The sequence below is a fragment of the Entelurus aequoreus genome, linkage group LG09 (assembly GCF_033978785.1).
Source record: "Entelurus aequoreus isolate RoL-2023_Sb linkage group LG09, RoL_Eaeq_v1.1, whole genome shotgun sequence".
NCBI lineage: Eukaryota > Metazoa > Chordata > Actinopteri > Syngnathiformes > Syngnathidae > Entelurus > Entelurus aequoreus.
The window spans coordinates 40,188,056-40,212,169 of record NC_084739.1 but is presented as its reverse complement, the minus strand read 5'-3'; the positions used below and the strand labels follow the sequence as shown (position 1 = coordinate 40,212,169).

Here is a 24,114-nt window from a genome sequence, read left to right as displayed (position 1 = left end):
TTGATGGTAGAAAAAAAGAAACAGTGATTTATTTAAGAAGGTAGCAGAGGAAATGTAAAATATTCCTTAGGATTTAAAACTCCTTCCATCAATCAACAGAGCCTTTTGGATGAATTTAGAGACATTCAAAAGTTTTGTTTCCATGATTTTCGTCCAAATTTTTTTTCGAAAAAACTCTTCCAATTTCTTTGCATCCCACCCAATACATTCTTGGTAGTAGAGTCATGTCCATAGCGGAATCCAAGGTCATTTATTGATGCTGTCTGCTATTTAACATCAGCATAGTCCATAGAGATGCAATGTTTGTAATCTGTGCTAATATTTCAGCGGACATCAGTTAATACAGGTTGTAAGGATCCACAAATACTAGTGTGACGTCATAGGTCAACCGGAAAAATAATCCAGTTATACGTACTAAAATAAAATAAGGGTCCCCCAGTGTACGAGAGGCACATGGTTTATGACCATTAGTCGCATTAGAGAGTGTGCATGGACACTTGGACTTCACACATAGGTGTGAAAATACAAACAAATGAAATATTTGAGAAATCCGACTAATTGAGTGCATGGAAACGTAGTCAGTGAGACGGAAACTAAGCATGCTGGGTAGTAACAGTGAGCAGTAGGCGATAGGGAGCTGCAACCATAGGTGGGTAGTAACACGCTACATTTACTCCTTTGCATTTACTTTAGTCAGAGTAGTTTTTATACAACATACTTCTGACTTTTACTTGAGTATTTTTGTGAAGAAAAAAAATGCTACTTTTACTCCATTACGATGAGTTGAATTCTGGTTTTTACATTATATCATAATCATTTATTATCTATTGATTAAGCCTTGCAAAGATGTATTCATTCATAAGTGTGCCTTAATGCGGTAGGCACTGTCACATGACTCTGTTTCACTAATCAAACGCAGCCTTGCATTCTCCATTATTCGCAGGCAAAGAGGAATAAGCCAGCAGTGGTGGGATCACGCCAAACAAGTACATATATATAATCTGCAATAGGTCAATAATTGGAAAGTATATGATAAAATAGAAACCTACTTGTTTAATAAGTGTCAGAATGTTCCCAAAAAAGACACTTTAAATACTTGACATGATGCTAGCACAGTCCAGCTGTTTGTAAGAACTGGTGAACAGAAACGTCCTAAAAGAGGTATTTTGACACAAAAAAATCATTTGTATACACAATGGAATTAACACAGAGTAAAAATAATATGTGTATGTCGCGTTAGTCAATAGACAACAATAATAAATAGTGGTAGATCACATATTACTTTTTTTTAAACTATCCGCAAAAAACATTTTTATTCATACTTGATTTAGCGATATCAAAATAAACAGACAAATAGAACAATTTAGACGTTATTAACATGTCAACCAGCATTTAAAGATAATTTTGTTTTGTCTCTGATGATTCTATTAACCACAGGAATCACTTAAAAAAATTATAACATTACCAACACACCAAATAGCAGTGGAAAGTTGTAGTTATCGGTTAGATCCGGAGCTTAAAAAGGTACTAGTGCCAGCTTATTAGCATGTAGCATTCCCTTTTTCTACTGTATTTATATCATCACATAGTTGAACAAGCTGAAATTACCACAATCACCCCCTAGTGTACGAGAGGCACACTGCGTGTGGCCAACAATTGCATTAAAGATAAAGAGCATGGAAATTAGAACTTCATATGTACAGTATGTGTGGAAATAGAAGAAACTAAAATATATGACAAACCAGACTAATTTAGTGCATAAACATGTACTGACTGTAAAAAGTGACAAGCCAGCACACATCTTCAATGTTTACAGTTTACAAAAAACATGTATATCATGTCCTGTCATCTCTGTCAGTTGAACTGTTCACATTTCAGTGTACAAGAATTCCACTTGTAACTAAAGAAAACATGTTGCAGTAAATTGTCGATTTGTTTTGTCTTACACACACACACACACACACACACACACACACACACACACACACACACACACACACACACACACACACACACACACACACACACACACACACACACACACACACACACACACACACACACGCACACACACACATATAAACTACAATTGTAGTCCAAGAACCATCTCCTGAAGGAATCAATAAAGTACTATCTATCTATATATCTATTAAAAAATTGCTCCTAAATAAATCAGAAGTTACTCACAAGTTACTCAATACTTGAATAGTTTTTTCACGGAATACTTATTTACTCTTACTCGAGTAATTATGTTGATGACGACTTATTATTTTTACTTGAGTCATACTATTCTAAAGCAATGGTGCTTACTTGACTACAATTATTGGCTACTTTACCCACCTCTGGCTGCAACAAAGGAGAACTCGCATCATATGTAATACAGTATTTCAAAACCGAAAGCTAAAAACAAAAAATGTATCTTGATCATAACTCACTGGTCGCAGCATGTAAACATTTCTAAAACCTGACCTCGGCCTTACAATAAAATATAGCATAGAATAATTTCAGTTGATCTGTTGCGTGCTTTTAAACATAATTCTAACTAGGTGGCTTGAGGTGGAAAAGTTATTTATAAATAATCTAAATGTTGATGATACGCTTTCAAGGGGTATTCTTTTAATGAATCTTACTCAACAGCAGGACAAATATTTGTCTAAATAAATGTAAAACAAACAAGGTTTTAAAGCATTTAGACTCCTTTAGGGGAAATTAAATCAGTTTTCTCCATGCTTGACTTTGAGAAACTTGCAATTTCCTCTTGGCAGGACAAACATGATCTGAGGGAAGTGTTTATCGGCGATAACAATCTGTATCATTTCTTAGTGCCTCATCCTCCCTGCCGAGGAATTTTTCAGAAGTTTGATGTTTATTATCAACGCGCCCATCAGTAAATTAGAACACATTGCCTATTTTGCACCAGGCAGTTATTAATATTTTTTGATATATACAGTGGCACCTAGGGCTGGGCGATATATCGAATATACCTGATATGTCGCGGGTTTGTCTCTGTGCGATATCGAAAATGACTATATCGTTAGTAGTCGAGTATACATTCTCACGCAGTTGCTTTTAGCTGCGGGCATTACACTACAGGCTTTTCTCACTCTTTCTTGTCTCTCCTTCTCACAGAGAGATAAAACAAGCGCATCTTGTTACATACGTCACATACTGTCGCACATGCAAAGTCATACGCCCTCGCCGAGCAGAGAGGTAGCAGCATGGGTAAAGTTAGCAGTGGCAAGTGGTGCAAGCGGAGCGGTGCGAGTGGTAATACGAGAGAAAGAAGGTGCAAACTGGTAACAAATGGAGGAGGAATAATTAATTCCCAAGAAAAACAGCACAGGGTCCATTGTCTGGCGGTGGTTTGACTTCAAACGGGAGGATGTTGAACAGACAACCGTAATATGTCAAGTATGCGGCAAAAGCGTTGCTACAAAAAGTAGCACCACTGCTAATTTGTAGCATCCTTTGAAAAGTCACCCGCTAGACACTGAAGAGTCCTTGAAACTCCACATGTCAAATCTCGGCTGGTGCCACACAGTTTTGGCAAACTCTACATAAGGCCAAAGCCTTCACCCAAACAGAAGGGCCTCATGTCCAAATGTCAGTTTGGCTCCCATTTACCCCCAGAGGACAGAACTGGAATTACAGACAACATTTCCCAACAGCTGAAGACCATCAGTAATCAGGAAGGCTCTCACCTGAAGCAATCAAATCCACTCCTTTTTAAGTCTGCAGTCCAGCTCAAACTTCAGGCCAACAAACACTGCTTGAGGACACTTTGCCAAATGCAGTAGTGACATCTGTTTACAGAGACCAGGGTGGCTGACGGTGAGATGTCTTATATTATTTTGATGTTTGATTTGATGTGTTGAATTTATTTAATGGCCAAGTGGTTGTTAAATGTTTAAATGCCAAATCCAAGCTGTTAAAGGTCATGTATATGTACTTTTGGAAACACTTTTACTTTGAAAAATTGTTTATTGTAATTTGTTTATATTGGTCCCTAATTGCTTTTGTATTTGTATTTCCAAAGGTTTTTCACCTTACAAACTATTCAATGAAAAAAAGAGACAATCAAGTCCAAAATAAAAGGATAAGCAGAGATTTGTCTCATCATTGGATTCAACCAAAGAGTGAAGTCCCAGTGTAACCCCTGGTCGAAAAATCAAAACCCTTTTCAAGTTAGGGGATAAAACAAACAAACAAAACATAACTTGACAACAAAATTCAGAAACAACCAGCACTGACCCAATTGAGCCTGGCCTCTTCCATTTCCAGATCAACACCGTATGAAAAAAATATTCAACAGAAGGAGATAACGTCCGCAGGAACCTACCACATAGCGAAGGACATACACTATTTGATTTCCTATTATGCAGCTCATTTTCATTTAACAGTTATTGAAATATCTTGTGTGACATCATGCACAAAAGTGCACTTTATTTGTTTTAAAATACTGTAGTGGCGTTCTGTACAAAAAGTGCACTTTAGTGTTGTTTTGATATGTCATCTTAGTGACATCATGCACAAAAGTGCACTCGTAGCTTGTTTTAAAATGTCTCTGATAATCTTGCACTTTCTGTTTTGAAATTACATGAATGTTTGTGCCACTGCTTAATAACTGTTTAATAAATACAGTTTTGGTCAATTGACTTAGTTGTGATTTCCCTCTCTGCATGAAAGTTTAAAATTAGCATATATTAATGCAGTATGAACAATAATGTTTTAATGTAGACACATAGAATCATCATACTGGTGTGATTATATGCATCAAGTGTTCATTCAAGGCTAAGGCAAAATATTGAGATATATATTGTGTATCGTGACATGGCCTAAAAATATCAAGATATTAATAAAAGGCCATATCACCCAGCCCTATTGACACCTACAAACCCAAACAAAAAGTCGTACAACTGGAAAATTATAACACAACCTTATTTAAACTGCCGTGCATTTGTATGGCGTCTGCCATGACATCGATAAAGTCTCATACAATTTCTGCTAGCTGACTATCTAAAGGATTACCACAACAAGACTGTTGTGCTTTTTGGTGTGTATTTTTATGAAGCATACCCGTTTTTGTGTTACGATAAACATGGAAATGGTCTGGCTGCACAGTACAATATGAGCAATACAATAATGTAACAAATGCATACACAAATGTGTTTTACAATGATTATGCTCATATAAAGAGACAGTGGTATCATATTTTCTCTTCATGGGTCTGTCAAGAGTCTTCAAAGGCTGACTAGTTTTACTGTAACTTAGTTTATCTTATACATCAGTAAACGTCTTAGATAGTTGTATGGCTGTAAAGAATCTCACAATGCTAGTTAAAACCATGTCCGAGCCATATTCAAACACTGTGCAGCCTTGAGCTGCTTGCCATTATTTCCTATGAGAAAAAAATAAACAAACTTGACAGATCATGTCTGACTGGGGGTCCTAATCGACAACAATCTCTATGGAGTGTAGGGCTGACCATTGTGCAGAAAGAAAGAACCACCATTTTCTTGCTTAGAACTGAAATAGCGATACCCTGAGAATGGTTTCTCATGCACAGAGGCACACATACTTTGAATGGATGACGCTTTTTCGATCCCCTTTGAACCAGAAGCAAATCTAGCAACAACAGTGGCAACGAAACACGTCCGTCTGCTGTTAATAGTAGCTGTCTGCTAATGGTAGTAGTAGTACTCGGTGTAAAACCTGCTATTATTAACGGTTAATGTGAAATTAATATGTCTCATGCATTACAAGAGACAGCGTCGGACTGGAAGGCTGCCCACCTATTTTCCGTCGAAGGAGGTGTTTTACACAGTAATTAGTCATAAAAATCCTCTATCCTTCCTGAAAAAACAGATGTTTTTTTTTCTTCTGCAAAATAATGGCTAATGTTCATAGTTGATTGTTGCTAGATTGTACAATGCAAAGTTCTACTGGACTTGATTGTATTTGTCACTATTAACTTTAAAACAGGGCAGCACGGTGGACCAGGGGTTAGTGCATGTGCCTCACAATACGGAGGTCCCGAGTTCAATCCCGGGCTCGGGATCTTTCTGTGTTGTGTTTGCATGTTCTCCCCGTGACTGAGTGGGTTCCCTCCGGGTACTCTGGCTTCCTCCCACCTCCAAAGACATGCACCTGGGGATAGGTTGATTGGCAACACTAAATTGGCCCTGGTGTGTGAATGTGAGTGTGAATGTTGTCTGTCTATCTGTGTTGGCCCTGTGATGAGGTGTCGACTTGTCCATGGTGTACCCCGCCTTCCGCCTGTGCAGCTGAGATAAGCTCCAACACCCCCCGCGACCCCGAAAGGGACAACCGGGGGTAGAAAATGGATGGGATGAAACTTTAAAACAAAGGCAATGTTTTGTGGAACATGACTGCATGAGATGTAAGCACATGTCACCTAAAAGGTAAAGTTTTGCTGTTAGGTTAATTAAATACATATCATAATTTATTAATCACTCATTTTTTTAATCACTTAGCAGCACTCGTTCAATTGTTGAAAAAAATATGAATGGATTCACAGCCACTATGCTTCAGTATTAGAAAAAAACATCACGTCTCTACATGGGTAATCGTGGTTGAAGATCGAGTGTCCTTTAAAAGGTAACAGCTTTGATAAATCAATAATGGTAAGTAGGTTTCAAAACATGCCTGACAAATCTGCTCAACTAGTGAACGACAAGCAGCGGTTTATGTCACCCTTATGGTATTTGGTTTGCCAGGCTTAAGGCCCAAACATACTCGGAATGTGTGCAAGACGGAGTCAAACAAAACACCGCTTGGCTTGTATTCTTCACATAGACCTGCATTACACGAGATACTGACATGCATTTTCCCACCAAGGCATATCATAACATTTACATCAAGCCAATGAATGAATTAAAAAAATATATATAATAATAATAATAATTAAATGTTTTCCACCTCTGAGACAAATTCCGACGTAGTTGATATGCCTGGTCGATAACTGGCCACAATATTTTGCTCGGACCAGCTGGCAGCGAGTACTATTCTGAATACTCCCCTTCCTGGTCTCTTGTGGCATTAAATGTTCGTACATATCACCAACGGTCTCTTTTAGTTCATTGCTTTGCAAAACGAGCAGTCAAGCAGCTGCACTTCCTTGTCGTCAGTGTATGGCGCCTTGCCAGAAAAATGGAAACAAGGCACAATGATTCTAAGAAATATAGTTTTATGGAACTTTCACACGAAACTACATTTCAGTAATAGGATTCTTCTTCTTGATATCCTTCAGCCTATCCCAGCTGCCCTCGGCCGGAAGGCGAGGTACACCCTGGACAAGTCGCTACTTCATCGCAGGGCCACATTCACAAACTATAGTCGATTTAGGGTTGCCAATCAGCCTATCCCCAGGTGTAGGGGTGGGAATCAAAAACCGGTTCTTGTTCGGATCCAGTTCCCAGTGTATCAATTCCTTGCAATTGCTTGCCATTTATTCACACGGTTCTCTTATTGATTATTGCGGGTGGGGATGACGTCGCGTAGTGACGTCAGATCTCAAAATGGCAGCAACAAATGCTCTTTAGTTGACAACGACGCTACTTGTAATAATTATAAGGCTGCTAGTTCATCAAGAGGAGGACATATGAGCAATATGCAAAAATTTTTGAACACACAGCGTGCAATATAAATAAATGAAAGTCACGTTTTGAACTGCTCCGATCTCATCCCAGCAGCAGTAATTCTAGCACGTCAACAGGTTCTAACTAACGCCTCCTGTCATGTTAGCGCTATTATTTGTAAAATTAGAATAAATGCCTTCCCATTTAGATAAGCATAACGACAGACAGAGTTTGTGGTCAAAAGTTTTGATTTTCGGTAGGTGAATGTTTAATTGTAGTCAGAGAAAAGTTGCATGTTTTCCTGGAACCAGATTTTCTCCTAGTCATTATATTATACGGGTGAAACTCATAAAATTAGAATATGGCGTAAAAGTCCATTCATTTCAACAGTTTAACTTCAAATGTGAAACAAATGTGATATTAACTTATTACAAGCAAGCCAATAGTGTGTGTGACAATCATTGGTACTTTAACTTTTTAACTTAACTTTATTTGTTTATAATTCTGATCATCATGGCTTACAGTTTTTGAAACCTTACATTTACTGAGATATTCAGTTCAAAGTTTTCATAAACTGTAAGCCATCATCATTTAAATTATAACCAATAAAGGCTTGACATATTCACGTTACCAAATGTTACATTCTTGTGTAATTTGCACATGATTAAATTCTAGAGAAGAATATTAATTTCTTATATTTATTTACAAAACGTTTTTTTTTTCTTCTATGGTACATATGTGGCTTATTAGGTCATGTTACCTTTAAACTAAACTGAATTGATGCTGATCCACCCTTTTTTCTCTATTTTTCCAAACAAGAATCTATTAGAGAACCGTTAAGGAACCGAATCGTTAAGCAGAATCCAAAGCGGAAAATGTGTATCAATTCCCATCCCTACCCACGTGCATGTCTTTGGAGGTGGGAGGAAGAAAATGAAAGTGCCCGGGAATCGAACCCTTTTTTAGCTGTGAGGCACAAGTGGTAATGACTCCACTATTGTGCTTCCCGGCGATGTAATAATATCAATCAAATAATAAAATAATTTCCTTTTATCACATACAAATGCATAATAATGTCAATATCATTATTATAATGTATTTTTATTACATACAACATGTGTAATAATATCAATATATACCCTGGCAAAGCCCACTAAATCTGAAGACACTGTATCGCTCTACCTTCCCCTGAGGGTTCCTACCCCGCCCCCCTCTTCCTCGTGCATGTAATCTTGGAACTCAGTCCCACCTGCTGGAAAGCAACGGACCTCCCACTATTGTTAAGCATCATCAATCCGCGCCAAAGACCCTTTTTACCCAAAACGCCCTAATCATCGGCATGAGTAACTAGAAACATTACATTTTCAAATGCAATCACCCACTGTTATCCTGGTTCCACTCTGCTTGACGTCATAAACAAGCTCAAAAACCTCAGCCCATCCCTCCAATCAGAAATCAAGAGGATAATCATCTAAATCGGCTCAGATGACACAAGACTCAAACAATCCAAAATTACAAAATCTCATTCAAATCTCCTCTTTAACACACGAAAAAGTACTCGACTCTCCATTCACATCTCTGGCCCCCTTCCAACCCTTTGTCGTGGACCTGGTAGTTTTAGCAGACTCCTCAGCCTCCATACGTGGCTCCAGGCAACCTGCATTACTTTTATTGATAATTTTAATTTATTCTGTAACAAATTCTCCTTTTTTAACAGTGATGGACTTCACCCAAATAAACTTGACTCAGATATTTTCAAATCAAACATACAAAACAGTGTGCAAACATTAGCTGATTGACTAAGAACACATTCACCTTTACTGCAAAACCAAGTCCACCTTAGTACCACAGCAACTCTCTGTTTCTACATGTTTCTCCCATCAGCCCATCCCCTCGTTCTGGTGCTGTCGTCCCCACAAATTATTCCATCACGTTAAAACCAGACGTCACATGTCATATCTGCACCCTATTTCCCACGAATCACAAACTTCATTTTTCGCTACTCAACACCCGCTCCCTGAATAGCAATTGTTTCATCCATGTGGGCGGCGTGGCTTGGGTTGGTTGAGCAACCGTGCCAGCAACTTGAGGGCTCCAGGTTTGTTTCCCGCTTCCGCCATCCTAGTCACTGCCGTTGTGTCCTTGGGCAAGACACTTAACCAGCTTCTCCAAGTACCACCCACACTGGTTTAAATGTAGCTTAAAGATATAGATAATGGGTTTCACTATGTAAAGCACTTTGAGTCACTAGAGAAAAGCGCTATATGAATATAATTCACTTCACTTCATCCTGCATCAACTCATCATTGACAATAACCTGGATTTCCTCTGTCTCACTGAAACCTGGCATAAACCACTGGACTAGTTCTCCCTCAATTGTTTATAGCGCACTCCTATGTGCAAGTGTGCGTGACAATGGAGGCTCTGAGGAATTTGTGGACTGCGTCCAGTTCAACACGGGTAAAACCAAAGAGCTGATGTTGGACTTCCACAGGAGCGGATCCACTTGTCCAACAACGGTGAACATCCAGGAAAAGGACATTGAGCTTGTGGACTCTTATGAGAACTTGGGTGATCACCTGAACAACAAAGTGGACTGGACTGATAACACCCAAGTTCTCTAAAAGAAAGGGCTGAGCATACTTCACATGCTGAGTATACTCAGGTCCTTTGGTGGGCAGGGAGGACACCTGCGGACCTTTTCAACTCTGTGGTGGCATCAGCCATCCTTTACGGGGTGGTCTGCTGGAGCAGCAGCACTACAGCTGCAGACAGGAACAGGTTAAACAAACTGGTGAAGAAGGCCAGCTCTGTCCTGGGCTGCCCCTTGAACCCTGTTGAAATGGTGGGAGACAGGATAACATTTTCCACCACCTGCATGGTACTGTCACAGCTCTAAGGGTGGGGGGGTCTCTTTCAGCGACAGGCTTCTCCACCCACGCTGTCAGAAGGAGAGATATCGCAGGTCCTTCTTACCTTCTGCTTCTGACTTTTCAGCCAAACCTGCTCCCAGTAGATCACTAAAACACAACCGGACAATTAATTCTGACCTTTTTTAATAAATATTTGTTATATTAATGTTATACTATGTTCGTCCTATCACTATGTGCAATATGTTACACTTTATGTGTACACTGTGTGCATGTATGTTATGCTGAAAACGCTGACTACAATTGTATTTGCTAAAACTGCAGCTCTTAGCTGATCTGTTTTTTTCTTCAAATAATTACATACTGTAATATTTGTTTTTCTTCTATGTTTTCAAATGTATCTTTATTTGTATTTAATTTGTGTACTTAGTCCACTTTGTTTGCAATCTATGCCCTTATGTATGCCCTTAATTTGTTTAATTAATCAAGTAATCGAATGAAACACCCTTTCTACATTGAAGTTGCACTTTTAAAACAGAAACATCATTATATATTACTAACATAAGAAAACTAGTTAAAAAGTACAAAACAAAACAGTGTAGCCAGAAGAACATTAACCAGGTTATAGACAATAAATAAAGATCCCAACTAAACAAAAAGACTTAAGTATAATCAATTGAGTGACAATGTATAACAATTTAACACATACAAATGTATTAATTCGATTTTTGATATTTGAACAAACAATGCAATAGCATAAACGTACAAACTGTAGATGCTAACATGTGTTTGAATAAAACATTTGTTATGCAAGTCAAACATAAAAGATGGCGTTGGCTGTCAAAATAGACCTTTACCTTGTTTCGACTCATTTATATCAAACATATGCAGGATGCTTTCTGGCAATGTGCTGCATCATTCATGCAGTGCTGTTGTGAAATACCAACTCTGTTTGACACTGCAAACATTTCACCATGTTGTTTTGTCTTTTTCAGTTTTAAATGATTACAAAACCTCTCTCATCTTCTCTGGGCCTTTTGCTCTCTTTCACCATGTCATTGTTTTTCTGAACCGCTGCCACATCACCGGCAGCACAAGTTGAATTACTAATAGGTGTGCTGCTCTCATGTGCACTGGAGCAATAAAACGACAGCTTATTTTACTAATTAACAAATTATCAAACCAGCAAACTACAAATTGATGCTTTAATATAGTGAATAAAAATCTAAACGCAACACTTTTATTTTGTTCCCATTTTTCATTAGTTAAACTCAAAGATCTCAAACTTTTACTATATACACACAAGACCTATTCCTCTCAAATATTGTTCACAAATCTGGCCAAATCTGTTAGTGAGCATTTATTCTTTGCCAAGATAATCCATCCCATGTGGCATATAAAGATGCTGATTAAACAGCATGTTTATTGCACAAGTGTGCCTTAGGCTGCCCACAATAAAAGGCCAGTCTGAAATGTGACGTTTTATCACACAGCACAATGCCACAGATATCACATGTTTTGAGGGAGCGTGCAATTGGCATGCTGACTTTAGAAATGTCCACCAGAGCTGTTGCCCATGAATTGAATGTTCATTTCTCTATCATAAGTCGTCTCCAAAGGCCTTTCAAAGAATTTGGCAGTACATTCAACTGGCCTCACAACCGCAGACCACATGTAACCACAGCATCTCAGGACCTCCACATCCAGTAGGTGCACCTCCATGATCGTCTGAGACCAGCCACCCGGACAACTGCTGCAACGATTGGTTTGCATTACCAAATAATTTCTGCACACTCTGTGACAAACCGTCTCAGGGAATCTCATCTGCATGCTTGTCAACCTCAACCTGACTGCAGTTCGTTGTCGTAACCAACTTGAGTGGGCAAATACTCACATTCAATGTCGTCTGGCACGTTCGAGAGGTGTTCTCTTCACGGATGAATCCCGGTTTTCACTGTTCAGGGCAGATGGCAGACAGCGTGTGTGGCGTTGTGTGGGAGAGTGGTTTCAAACAATCAATCAATGTTTATTTATATAGCCCTAAATCACAAGTGTCTCAAAGGGCTGCACAAGCCACAACGACATCCTCGGTATAGAGCCCACATACGGGCAAGGAAAAACTCACCCCAGTGGGACGTCGATGTGAATGACTATGAGAAACCTTGGAGAGGACCGCATATGTGGTTAACCCCTCCCCCCCCTCTAGGGGAAGTTTGCTGATGTCAACGTTGTGAATCGAGTGGCCCATGGTGGGGGTGGGGAAATTGTATGGGCAGGCGTATGTTATGGACAACGAATGCAATTGCATTTTTTTGATGGCATTTTGAATGCACAGAGATACTGTGACAAGATCCTGACACCCAATGCACGGCCCCATAATGCAAGGATCTGTACACAATTACTGGAAGCTGAAAACATCACAGTTCTTGCATAACAGGCATACTCACCGGACAGGTCAACCGTTGAGCATGTTTGGGATGCTGTGTATCGGTGTATACGTACACTATGCAAAGGAGATGTGTTGCACTGAGTGAGGCAAATGGTGGTTGCACCAGATACTGACAACTTTTCGGACTCCCCCAGACCCTTAATAAAGCAAAACTTTACATTTCAGAGAGTTATTTTATTGTGGGCAGTCCAAGGCACACCTGTGCAATAATCATGCTGTTTAATCAGCATCTTGATATGCCACACCTGTGAGGTGGGATGGATTATCTTGGCAAAGATGAAGTGCTCACTAACACAAATTTAGACAGATTTGTCAATATATGAGAGGAATACCCGTTGTGTGTATATGGTAAAAGTTTTACACCTTCGAGTTTAACTCATGAAAAATGAGAGCAAAAGCAAAATTGTTCCGTATATATTTTTGTTTATTATAATATTTGATTTAATCAATGAATCATTGCAGCCCTACTACAAATGTAACCTCATCGTACCTTTGTCGATGGCGAGTAAGGCAAAGCGAGTAACTATCGTAGAGTGGAAAAGTGGCTTTTGTTTACAAGCTGTAAGAAGTAGAGTACAGACTTTATATTCACATTTGTTATGGTTTGCAGGGGAAGGTGACGGCAACTGACACCAGAGGATGGTAATGTACAATGATTTATTATATATATATATAGTTAAAGGCCTACTGAAACCCACTATTATCGACCACGCAGTCTGATAGTTTATATATCAATGATGAAATCTTAACATTGCAACACATGCCAATACGGCCGGGTTAACTTATAAAGTGCAATTTTAAATTTCCCGCAAAACCTCCGGTTGAAAACGTCTATGTATGATGACGTTTGCGCGTGAAGTCGATGGTTGAAACGGAAGTATTCGGACACATTGTATCCCAATACAAACAGCTCTGTTTTCATCGCAAAATTCCACAGTATTCTGGACATCTGTGTTGGTGAATATTTTGCAATTTGTTTAATGAACAATGGAGACTGCAAAGAAGAAAGCTGTAGGTGGGATCGGTGTATTAGCGGCTGGCTGCAGCAACACAACCAAGAGGACTTTGACTTGGATAGCAGACGCGCTATCCGACGCTAGCCGCCGACCGCATCGATGATTGGGTGAAGTCCTTCGTTGCGCTGTCGATCGCTGGAACGCAGGTGAGCACGGGTGTTGATGAGCAGATGAGGGCTGGCATAGGTGGAGCGCTAATATTTTTATCATAGCTCTGACGAGGTCCCGTAGCTAAGTTACCTTCAATGGCATCGTTAGCAACAGCATTGCTAGGCTTCGACAGGCGGCACAGCATTAACCGTGTAGTTACAGGTCCAGTGTTTGGTTCGGTGTCTCCTGATAGTAGTATTGTTGATCTTCTGTCTATCCTTCCAGTCAGGGGCTTATTTCTTTTGTTTCTATATGCATTTAAGCACGATGCTATCACGTTAGCTCCGTAGCTAAAGTGCTTCACCGATGTGTTGTCGTGGAGATAAAAGTCACTGTGAATGTCCATTTCGCGTTCTCGACTCTCATTTTCAAGAGGATATAGTATCCGAGGTGGTTTAAAATACAAATCCGTGATCCACAATAGAAAAAGGAGAAAGTGTGGAATCCAATGAGCCCTTTTACCTAAGTTACGGTCAGAGTGAAAAAAGATACGTCCTGCACTGCACTCTAGTCCTTCACTCTAACGTTCCTCATCCACAAATCTTTCATCCTCGCTGAAATTAATGGGGTAATTGTCGCTTTCTCGGTCCGAATCGCTCTCGCTGCTGGTGTAAACAATGGGGAAATGTGAGGAGCCCTTCAACCTGCGACGTCACGCTACTTCCGGTACAGGCAAGGCTTTTTTTATCAGCGACCAAAAGTTGCGAACTTTATCGTCGATGTTCTCTACTAAATCCTTTCAGCAAAAATATGGCAATATCGCGAAATGATCAAGTATGACACATAGAATGGATCTGCTATCCCCGTTAAATAAAAAATGTCATTTCAGTAGGCCTTTAATATATATAATAATAGTAAACAACACTAATAAACTAGAGTGGTGTGTGTCAAAATCCAAGAGTGTGTATGGTGTAAGGCTATGTGTTGTAGATTAGCTGTTGAGTGTTACCGTAAATGTTGAACTAGATACGAGGAAGTCCAGGGGAGAGAGAAGTCTACAGGTCAGAGTCCAAAGCCAGGGAAGTCAAGGATCGAGGGAGGCAGTCAGAGTCCAGAGGGAGATCCGGGGATAAGTGAGACGCACAGCTCACTTTCAAGGTGAAGGAGGGTATGTATGCCAACAGAAGACTATATTCCGGCGCCGGCATGCCAAGTTGTGCAGGCTTATGAAGACAGCTCCTTCATTACAGGCAGGTGTGCTGATTGCTGGTGAATGATTACAGCTGGCGGCTGCAGCAGGACGGAGACGCGCACGGCGCGTCTCAGGATGTGCGCGGCCGTTGCGTGTCCCAAGGTGTGACACACAGAGCGCAATGATGAGGACGCATTCCAATGCGCCCTGGCCGTGACAACATTCTAGACATATTGCTTCTGATGTTGTGGGAAAACATGTTCAATACTTAGGACTAAATACCATCTTACCTGAATCTTTCCTCTCCGCCTGGGGTGAAGCTTTACCCAGCTACAACTAACCACCTGTATTGGCACTATACTACTAAATGTATCTGTTTTTTCTTCTGGCAAGCATACTTTTGGCAGGTCTAAATGTAATCCCTATATTCTCTTCAAATGTCTGGTGGGAAAAAAAGCAATGTAATGAAAATATCGTAACATCTGCCATCCTCAGAGTGTGACAGAATCAGGTTGAGAAGACAAAGGGAATAAAGCAATGTCTTTTTAGTAGGGTTCAGTAGGCTTTCATAACACAGAATCATATGTGCAGGCCTGATGCTAAACCCATTAGATATATTACTACATCCCCTGGAAAGATAATGAGATTACCATTCTTTTGTTATTTATTTCAAATTTTTTACAAAAAATGAAAAAAACATGCTGTCCAGTTGATAATTTTTTGGCCCCATAATGCATAAAGCAAATAATAATTACAACAACTCTCAACCTAACCTCTCAACCTAACTTCAAGTACGAGGACTTCTCAGACATTGTGTTGCATTGTTCTTCATGTATATGTCATAAATTCCCTGCTATTCCCGATTATCTTGTTGCTCATTCCTCTGTCTCTGTGGTATTGTTAAAGCAAGCAAAGTGTTTATGAGCGATAAGAGGCAGAGGAGGTCGCAAGTCCAATAACTTGCTTTATCAGCCCAATGTTCTTGCAGCAAAGGCCATTTTACGGGCAAATTTGCTGAAGACAAATTCTTAATTAGTGAAGTTTGTGAAGCAACTATCAGGGGTCTGATAAGGAAATACTTGTCTTGCTATGTTACACTGCGTGATAGACTGATGGATAGATAGACGGACGGACAGATAAATAGATAGCAAATAGTAGAATGGTATCTGAGTATAGATCTGCAGAATCCAAACTAAATTTAGCCAATCTTTTAACAATGGAGCAGTCATCAAGAAGTTCAGAAGGTAATCATTGTGCCTCCCTCCTCCATGCTGTAACATCCCAATTAGCCACCATTCACTTAATTTTGATAGGGGCTTCTTTTGGGCTTTGCTTGATTATTTCTCTCTCCAGCACTCATCAGGGCCCCATCAGTTATAGACAAGATGACCTTTTAATTGATGTTTAACCTTTGTAATACTGCATTTATATTGAAAATTGCTTGCTTGTCTTTGCAACACAAAAAAAAAGGCACATTATGACGCTTAGCGAAGACTGCGGCTCAGGAAGCCAATGAGAGTGTTTTCAATCTGGTGTGTGGTTGGATAATGAAGAAAAAAGTATTAGGGAATCATCTCATAATGACTCCGAAGGGAGGAATTAATTGCTGTACATGCAACAAACTTCAGCGGCATCGTGATGAGCAACTGTTGCCCACATTCTGACAATTGGCACTAATGACTTGTGGAAATTAGTGCTTGTTATTGTTCAGATTGTGTATTAGGAGCAATCAACATTTAGTCAGTCATTTCTTCGTATCTACCTCCAACTGGGGAGAAAAGGGTATGTGTGTCTGTCACTGAATCACCTGCCTGTGTAAGTGCATCTGTTGTGTTGGGGAGTGTACATTCACATATTGTAAGGCACTATATAATCCTCTTATGAATAATATGTGTAACTACATTACAAATTATACATGCAGTCATTGTCAAAAGTTTACATACACTTGTAAAGAACATCATGTCATGGCTGTCTTGAGTTTCCAAACATTTCTACAACTCTTATTTTTTTGTGATAGAGTGATTGGAGCACATACTTGCTTGTCCCAAAAAACATTCATGAAGTTTGGTTCTTTTGTGAATTTATTATGGGTCTACTGAAAATGTGACCAAATCTGCTGGGTCAAAAGTATACATACAGCAATGTTAATATTTGGTTACATGTCCCTTGGCAAGTTTCACTGCGATAAGGCGTTTTTGGTAGCCATCCACAAGTTTGTTGTCTAATTTTTGACCACTCCTCTTGACAAAATTGGTGCAGTTTCATCTAAATGTGTTGGTTTTTTGACATGGACTTGTTTCTTCAGCATTGTCCACATGTTTAAGTCAGGACTTTGGGAAGGCCATTCTAAAACCTTAATTCTAGCCTGATTTAGACATTATTTTACCACTTTTGACGTGTGTTTGGGGTCATTGTCCTGTTGGAACACCCAACTGCACCCAAGACCCAACCTCCAGGCTGATGATTTTAGGTTGTCCTGAAGAATTTGGAGGTAATCCTCCTTTTTCATTGTCCCATTTACTCTCTGTAAAGCACCAGTTCCATTGGCAGCAAAACAGGCCCAGAGCAGAATACTACCCCCACCATGCTTGACGGTAAGTTTGGTGTTCCTGGGATTAAAGGCCTCACCTTTTCTCCTCCAAACATATTGCTGTGTTCTGTGACCAAACAGCTCAATTTTTGTTTCATCTGACATCACGTGGACAAAGATAAGACCTTCTGGAGGAAGGTTCTGTGGTCAGAATGAAGGTTTTAGAATGGTCTTCCCAAAGTCCTGACTTAAACGTGTGGACAATGCTGAAGAAACAAGGTCATCTCAGAAAACCAACAAATTTAGCTGAACTGCACCAATTTTTTCAAGAGGAGTGGTCAAAAATTCAACCTGAAGATTGTGGCTGGCTACCAAAAGTGCCTTATTGCAGTGGAACTTGCCAAGGGACATGTAAACAAATATTAACATTGCTGTATGTATACTTTTGACCCAGCAGATATGGTCACATTCTCAGTAGACCCATAATAAATTCATAAAAGAACCAAACTTCATGAATGTTTTTTGTGACAAAAAAAAAAGCTGTAGAAATTATTGGAAACTCAACACAGCCGTGACATTATGTTCTTTACAAGTGTATGTAAACTTTTGACCACGACTGTATTTGATAAGATTATCACCCTTAAATTTGGATTAATAATGATTAATCAATGTTCATTACTTGCTCTAATATTTACTAATTACGTATTATATTTGGACATAAATGTGATTTCATTGTCAGAATGCCAATGGACTAAAACTGAATAAAAAGGGCAGACTCGCGCAAAACTGTCCGGGTAAACCTGATATGGAGATACCCGCTGACGTAATTAACGCAAAAGACCAAAGTCTCAAATTCCAAACGACTCATTTGGAGCAAGCTTGAAAGAAAGGCAAGATTGTTTTATATATGTATATATATGTCCTCCATGCCTCCATGGTTTGATTTCAAATTTTTGGGATTTTTTGGAGAGCCCAAATACACAAAAATAATCACAAAAAAAGGTACCAACAGGTAAGAAAAGTTGGTTTTGCATAATAGAACCTCTTTAATGTTTTGCATGCCAAAAAACACACCAAAAATGAAAATAAATACAATCACTAAGTGGTTTAAAGATCACAACATAAATACTTGATAAATAGAGACTTCTTAGTAAGATTTTAGAAATAAATAAATACACTTAGGCAGGAGTTTAAAAGTGAATATCTGCATGTTTTCGAGACTTGCTCACAATCAATCTACAAGAGTGTTTTGGAGTGTGTATCAATCAATCAATCAATCAATTCCTTTATTGTCATTGTCATAATAACACAAGTCATACATGTCAACGAGATTTTGTTTGAGCTTTGTCCAGCGGCATAGAAACTGCATTGAAGTGCAGGTTGACCATAGTTTACAGTTTAGCATTGTCAGGAAGATGGCGAATAGAGGGGCGTGGGGGTGGGAACAGTCATATGTCTGATAGGTGTTATTTTGATGAGTTTTAAATCATTTGCTTAATTCGTAGTTTCACTTCCCCTGTTTACCACTGAATGCTGGCTCCAACACATCTCCAATCAGGCTCCTTTATATGCCTGCCCTGTCATTGTCAAAACATTGTTACCTGTACACAGTTGCCTTTGTTAGCCTTTGCTACTCTAGTGAGAGTGTATGTTCTTTTCTAAAGAAGTTTTGTGTCTTGTGCACTTCCTACCTGCACTCGCTATCGTTTCTTAATTAAATATTATTTTACTTATGCGGCTGTCGTCTCTGCATCTCTGAGGTCACACTACAAACACTGCTTTCTGCATTGTTACATCTTTCTCATTAACAAGTTGCTATTTGTGTCACTAATGCCAGATATGCAGATGCAAATGGTAGTTAGTTCATGTTAATGTACAGTAGCTTTACCTTAAATTTAGTGTATATGCTCTTGAAGATATTCTGTCATTTTCAATGTGTTACATTACATTCCCTTGCTTCCACTATCTGCAAGCATGTTTTCCACCCTGGGAGATCTTCCTCCAAGCCGGGGCTGTATTTTTATGGTACGTGAAGTATTCAGAAACAGCTGATTTAGTCACCCATTATACAGCATGCAAAGCTGTATGTATATGGAGAGTTTGTAATATTTTAGGCTTCAACCATTTGCGACCGGAAGGGTTTCTAACTTCCATTTTTTTGTCGTGATACTGCAGGGACATTGTGTTAATCAGATTTTTTAAATGCCAAATAAAATCAAATTATCATGAGTTGTATGTACAATAGAAGGCTTATTTCGAGCCAAACTATTTAAAAAAAAAACAGACTCATTTAATGCAAATAAACATACTTATAGGCTCATACACGGACGTATGTACAACAGGAAGTGAACGCATGTGACGTCACAATAGGAGGTGCGACACTCGCTTTGCATTTATCATTAAAAAACACTCCTATACCTTTACAAACTAAAACGGAAAAAGATAAACATATTTAAACCCTCAAATAATAATATTAATACGACTCTTAAGAAGCCACAACAATAAAAAATCGCTGCCCTTGTGTCCTTGGGCAGGACACTTCACCCTTTGCCCCCGGTGCCGCTCACACCGGTGAAATGAATGATGAATGAATGGTAGGTGGTGGTCGGAGGGGCCGTAGGCGCAAACTGGCAGCCTCGCTTCCGTCAGTCTACCCCAGGGCAGCTGTGGCTACAAATGTAGCTTACCACCACCAGGTGTGAATGAATGATGGGTTCCCACTTCTCTGTGAGCGCTTTGAGTATCTAACAATAGAAAAAGCGCGATATAAATCTAATCCATTATTATATATATATATATATATATATATATATATATATATATATATATATATATATATATATATATATATATATATATATATATATATATATATATATATATATATATATGTATGTTTTTTCTATAAATTGTGGTTAAAAAATTTCAGTGTGTGTAAAAGTACTTGTGCACATGTCAAAGTTCCAAAAAGGAGAGTCGAGTAATGTATCTACTTTCTGTGCACTAGGGGTGTAACGATAGGAACATCTCATAGACACAGTTATTGAGACCAACATGTTCATGGTTATCATACTTTGCTCCAGAACTCTGAGATAGATCAAAGCCCGCAAGTTGTCATCTTAATGTGTTTTATCTGTCAGGTGCGCTCTCTGGAGTGAAGGTTGTGACCCCAAAAAGAAGGAGACAGCAGGCCACAGGCAAGTAAATGAGAATTTAATGTCACACAAAACAGAGTACGGAAAGATCAAAGCACCAAAAAAGGCACTGGGAAACCTGTGTATCAAAAAAGAGGCAAGCTGGATTGGCGAGCGAACAAACAAACCTCAATTTAAAGTAAAAAAATTCTCAAAGTCCACATAAAGTGCGCGCTCCTCCCACGTACAAACGGACACCAAAGTATTGCAATGATCTCACAACCAACAAGGAAGGGAGACTGGTTTAAATAGCCGTCTAAAACCAGGTGAGATAATCAATACAAACGAACCGCAGGTGAGGAGCGAAGCGCTAAGTAGCAGAGTAAAGCTACTGCAAACAGAATAAAAGCAAAACAAGTAGTGAACCCAAAAAACACCACAAATACACCAATAAACTAAACAAAGAATGACCTGGCCTAGCAGGTTGTAACATTATCAAGCTCTATTTAACGATGAAACTGTGTTGAAAAATGGAAAGTCCAAAGCAAAATGCTACTTTGTGAAGTGCATGTATTTGTATCATTATTACATATGCTGTGCTACAAAAGTGTCCTCACTGGCTGACAACCAGGATGAGGTGATAATGTTTCCTTACAAAATCATCCATCCATCCATGCCTGCAATCAAGTAATTGCAGCTTGATTCATCCCGTCATTGAGCAAGACACCTAAGGGCATACTGTAATTGTGAAGGTGCCAAGCCGCTGTATCACTAATGCTACTGTGTATTTGCTGCATTGACTAAAAGATAAATAAACACACTCATTTTGGTGAATGTGAGAATAAGATTCGTCATTATGAATCTTTCAGAATAATTACCAGAGATGGTAATTACCAACTGATCGGACAGGAAACAAGCAAGTTGAACAGCTGCTTCACACATACTGTGGATTTGTCGAAACACGAAACAACATGATTAAGAGATTAGCATGAGTATACAAATATGTTCTGGATAGAAAAATAATTAAACATCTAATCTAGAAAGATAAATTAAATAGATAAGACATTAGCTTCCATCTATGTTTGAAACAAAGCACAGTGTGGGTTAACTACACAGTCATACACCTTAATAATGATACAAAATAACAATCATTCCAACTCATTTCCGGGTTCTTGTGTGACAGATGGTCTGATTCAAAAGGGACAAATGACCACAAATATAAATATGATTAATTATTCGTTGCAATCAGAAGATAATCAAGCTACTATAGTTTGAGTTTTTGTATTATGCATTAATGTGATTCACAAATCGCCCGGAAGTAAATATATGTATATACAAGCAACAATTTATTTAGATTTAAATGTTATTTATTTTAACTTACTAATAAGAATTGTTTCATACATATTTTTTAAGTGATGACATCTAACAATAATTTTCTTTCCTAGAAAAATCTATTTGTTCTTGTGTGGCCCCTTGCAATACTCAACACTGAACAGAACCGTGCCATTGTTATATCCATCCATTTTCTACCGCTTGTCCCTTTTGGGATCCCGGGGGTGCTGGAGCCTATCCCAGTTGCACTCAGGCGGAAGGTGGAGTACACCCTGGACAAGTTGTCACCTCATCACAGGGCCAACACAGATAGACAGACAAACATTCACACTCACATTCACACACTAGAGCCAATTTAGTGTTGCCAATCAACCTATCCCCAGGTGAATGTCTTTGGAGGTGGGAGGAGGCCAGAGTACATTATTTTATATATTCATACAAACATATGACAAAAAAATACTTTAGAAAGAGCACTTCTATCGTAGAACGTTTTTTAAATTTTATTTCAGCACTATGGACAGCTCTCTGCATCGCCTCTGGAGATTGCTGAGTGAAACTAAGGGGAACCGCACTTTTTTGGGAATGTTGCCTACCATTCCAAAGCCTTATGTAAGACAAGCACATATATATTTCAATTTTTTATGCATTTTAAGTTTCCTTTTTTTAATCCAAACAAGTAAATAAATGAGAGCAAAATTTCACTTACAATGGAGTCTATACGGTAGTCGCTCTATTCTGACTATAAAGCACTTAAAAAAAAAACATCCAAACACCTCCAGCAAGGTTTTAAATACACACTGTAATTATATATGTATTGTAGTAACAGGCAAGTTTATAATAACATGTACTATTTTGCTCATTTTAAGCATACGGTGGCGCATTAATTTCGCAAACGCATCATAACATTAGCTGTTTTCCTTCCAACAACATCACTGATTACTACTCACTGCAGACTTAATGAGAGCCAAAAAACATAACAAGGCTGTACGCTTAGCTTTTTCGGTAGTAGCACCGGTTATACTAAAAAAATATATACATATAAACACAATGCCATCATAAGGACTACTGTAACACTCAATTAAACACAGAGAAAATCCCTAAACTGTGCTAGCACTGTCGCTAACATGAGTGTAGGCTTGAGAGATAAGGACCAAAATTCATATCTCGATATTGTTTGGCCCATCAACTAACATATGTGAAGTGAAGTGAATTATATTTAAATAGCGCTTTTTCTCTAGTGACTCAAAGCGCTTTACATAGTGAAACCCAATATCTAAGTTACATTTAAACCAGTGTGGGTGGCACTGGGAGCAGGTGGGTAAAGTGTCTTGCCCAAGGACACAACGGCAGTGACTAAGATGGCGGAAGCGGGGATCGAACCTGCAACCCTCAAGTTGCTGGCACGGCCACTCTACCTACCAAGCTATACCGCCCCACATAACTAACATATAAATAGAAATATGCGTTGACGTAACTAAAGATCTGGGGCTGTACTTATCAAGCTTCTTAGAATTACTCCTAAGAAGTCTGCTAAGAGTTGACTTAAGAGTAAATAAATTATTCGCTGAAAGCTGCACTTAAAAGTTAGTTATCAAGCGTCTTACTCACACTTTCAGCGAAGTGTAGGACTGAATCTTAAGTGTCACACTCAGAGCTCAATTACGACATTACTATGTGCCGTAAACGGAATTTTAGGTGACGTCATTTCTGTGTCCATAGAAATGACCAATCACAGAATGGAATCACTTGTCTAAGAATAAAGAAATATCTTGGAAATATTTAAGTGGACAATGGGAGTGTATATTTTGACAATAAACTACAAAATAATACAAAACAAACTAGTCCCCGCCGGCACTCACGCTACCGCTCCCTCTTCTATCGCCCACACACTCACTGACGTCAC

The 24,114-nt window shown here is 39.0% G+C and overlaps 1 protein-coding gene and 1 long non-coding RNA gene across 2 annotated transcripts in view; one reads left to right on the top strand and one right to left on the bottom strand.

Moving 5' to 3' along the window:
• LOC133656853 (heparan sulfate glucosamine 3-O-sulfotransferase 1-like) overlaps positions 1–24,114 on the bottom strand; it is an 88,665-nt gene that overhangs the window by 44,223 nt on the left and 20,328 nt on the right. The window lies entirely within an intron of this gene.
• On the top strand, positions 3,761–17,075 carry LOC133656854 (uncharacterized). The gene is made up of 4 exons (XR_009827175.1): positions 3,761–3,831; positions 13,528–13,559; positions 15,050–15,191; positions 15,274–17,075. It is a non-coding gene; the product is annotated as an uncharacterized LOC133656854 (long non-coding RNA).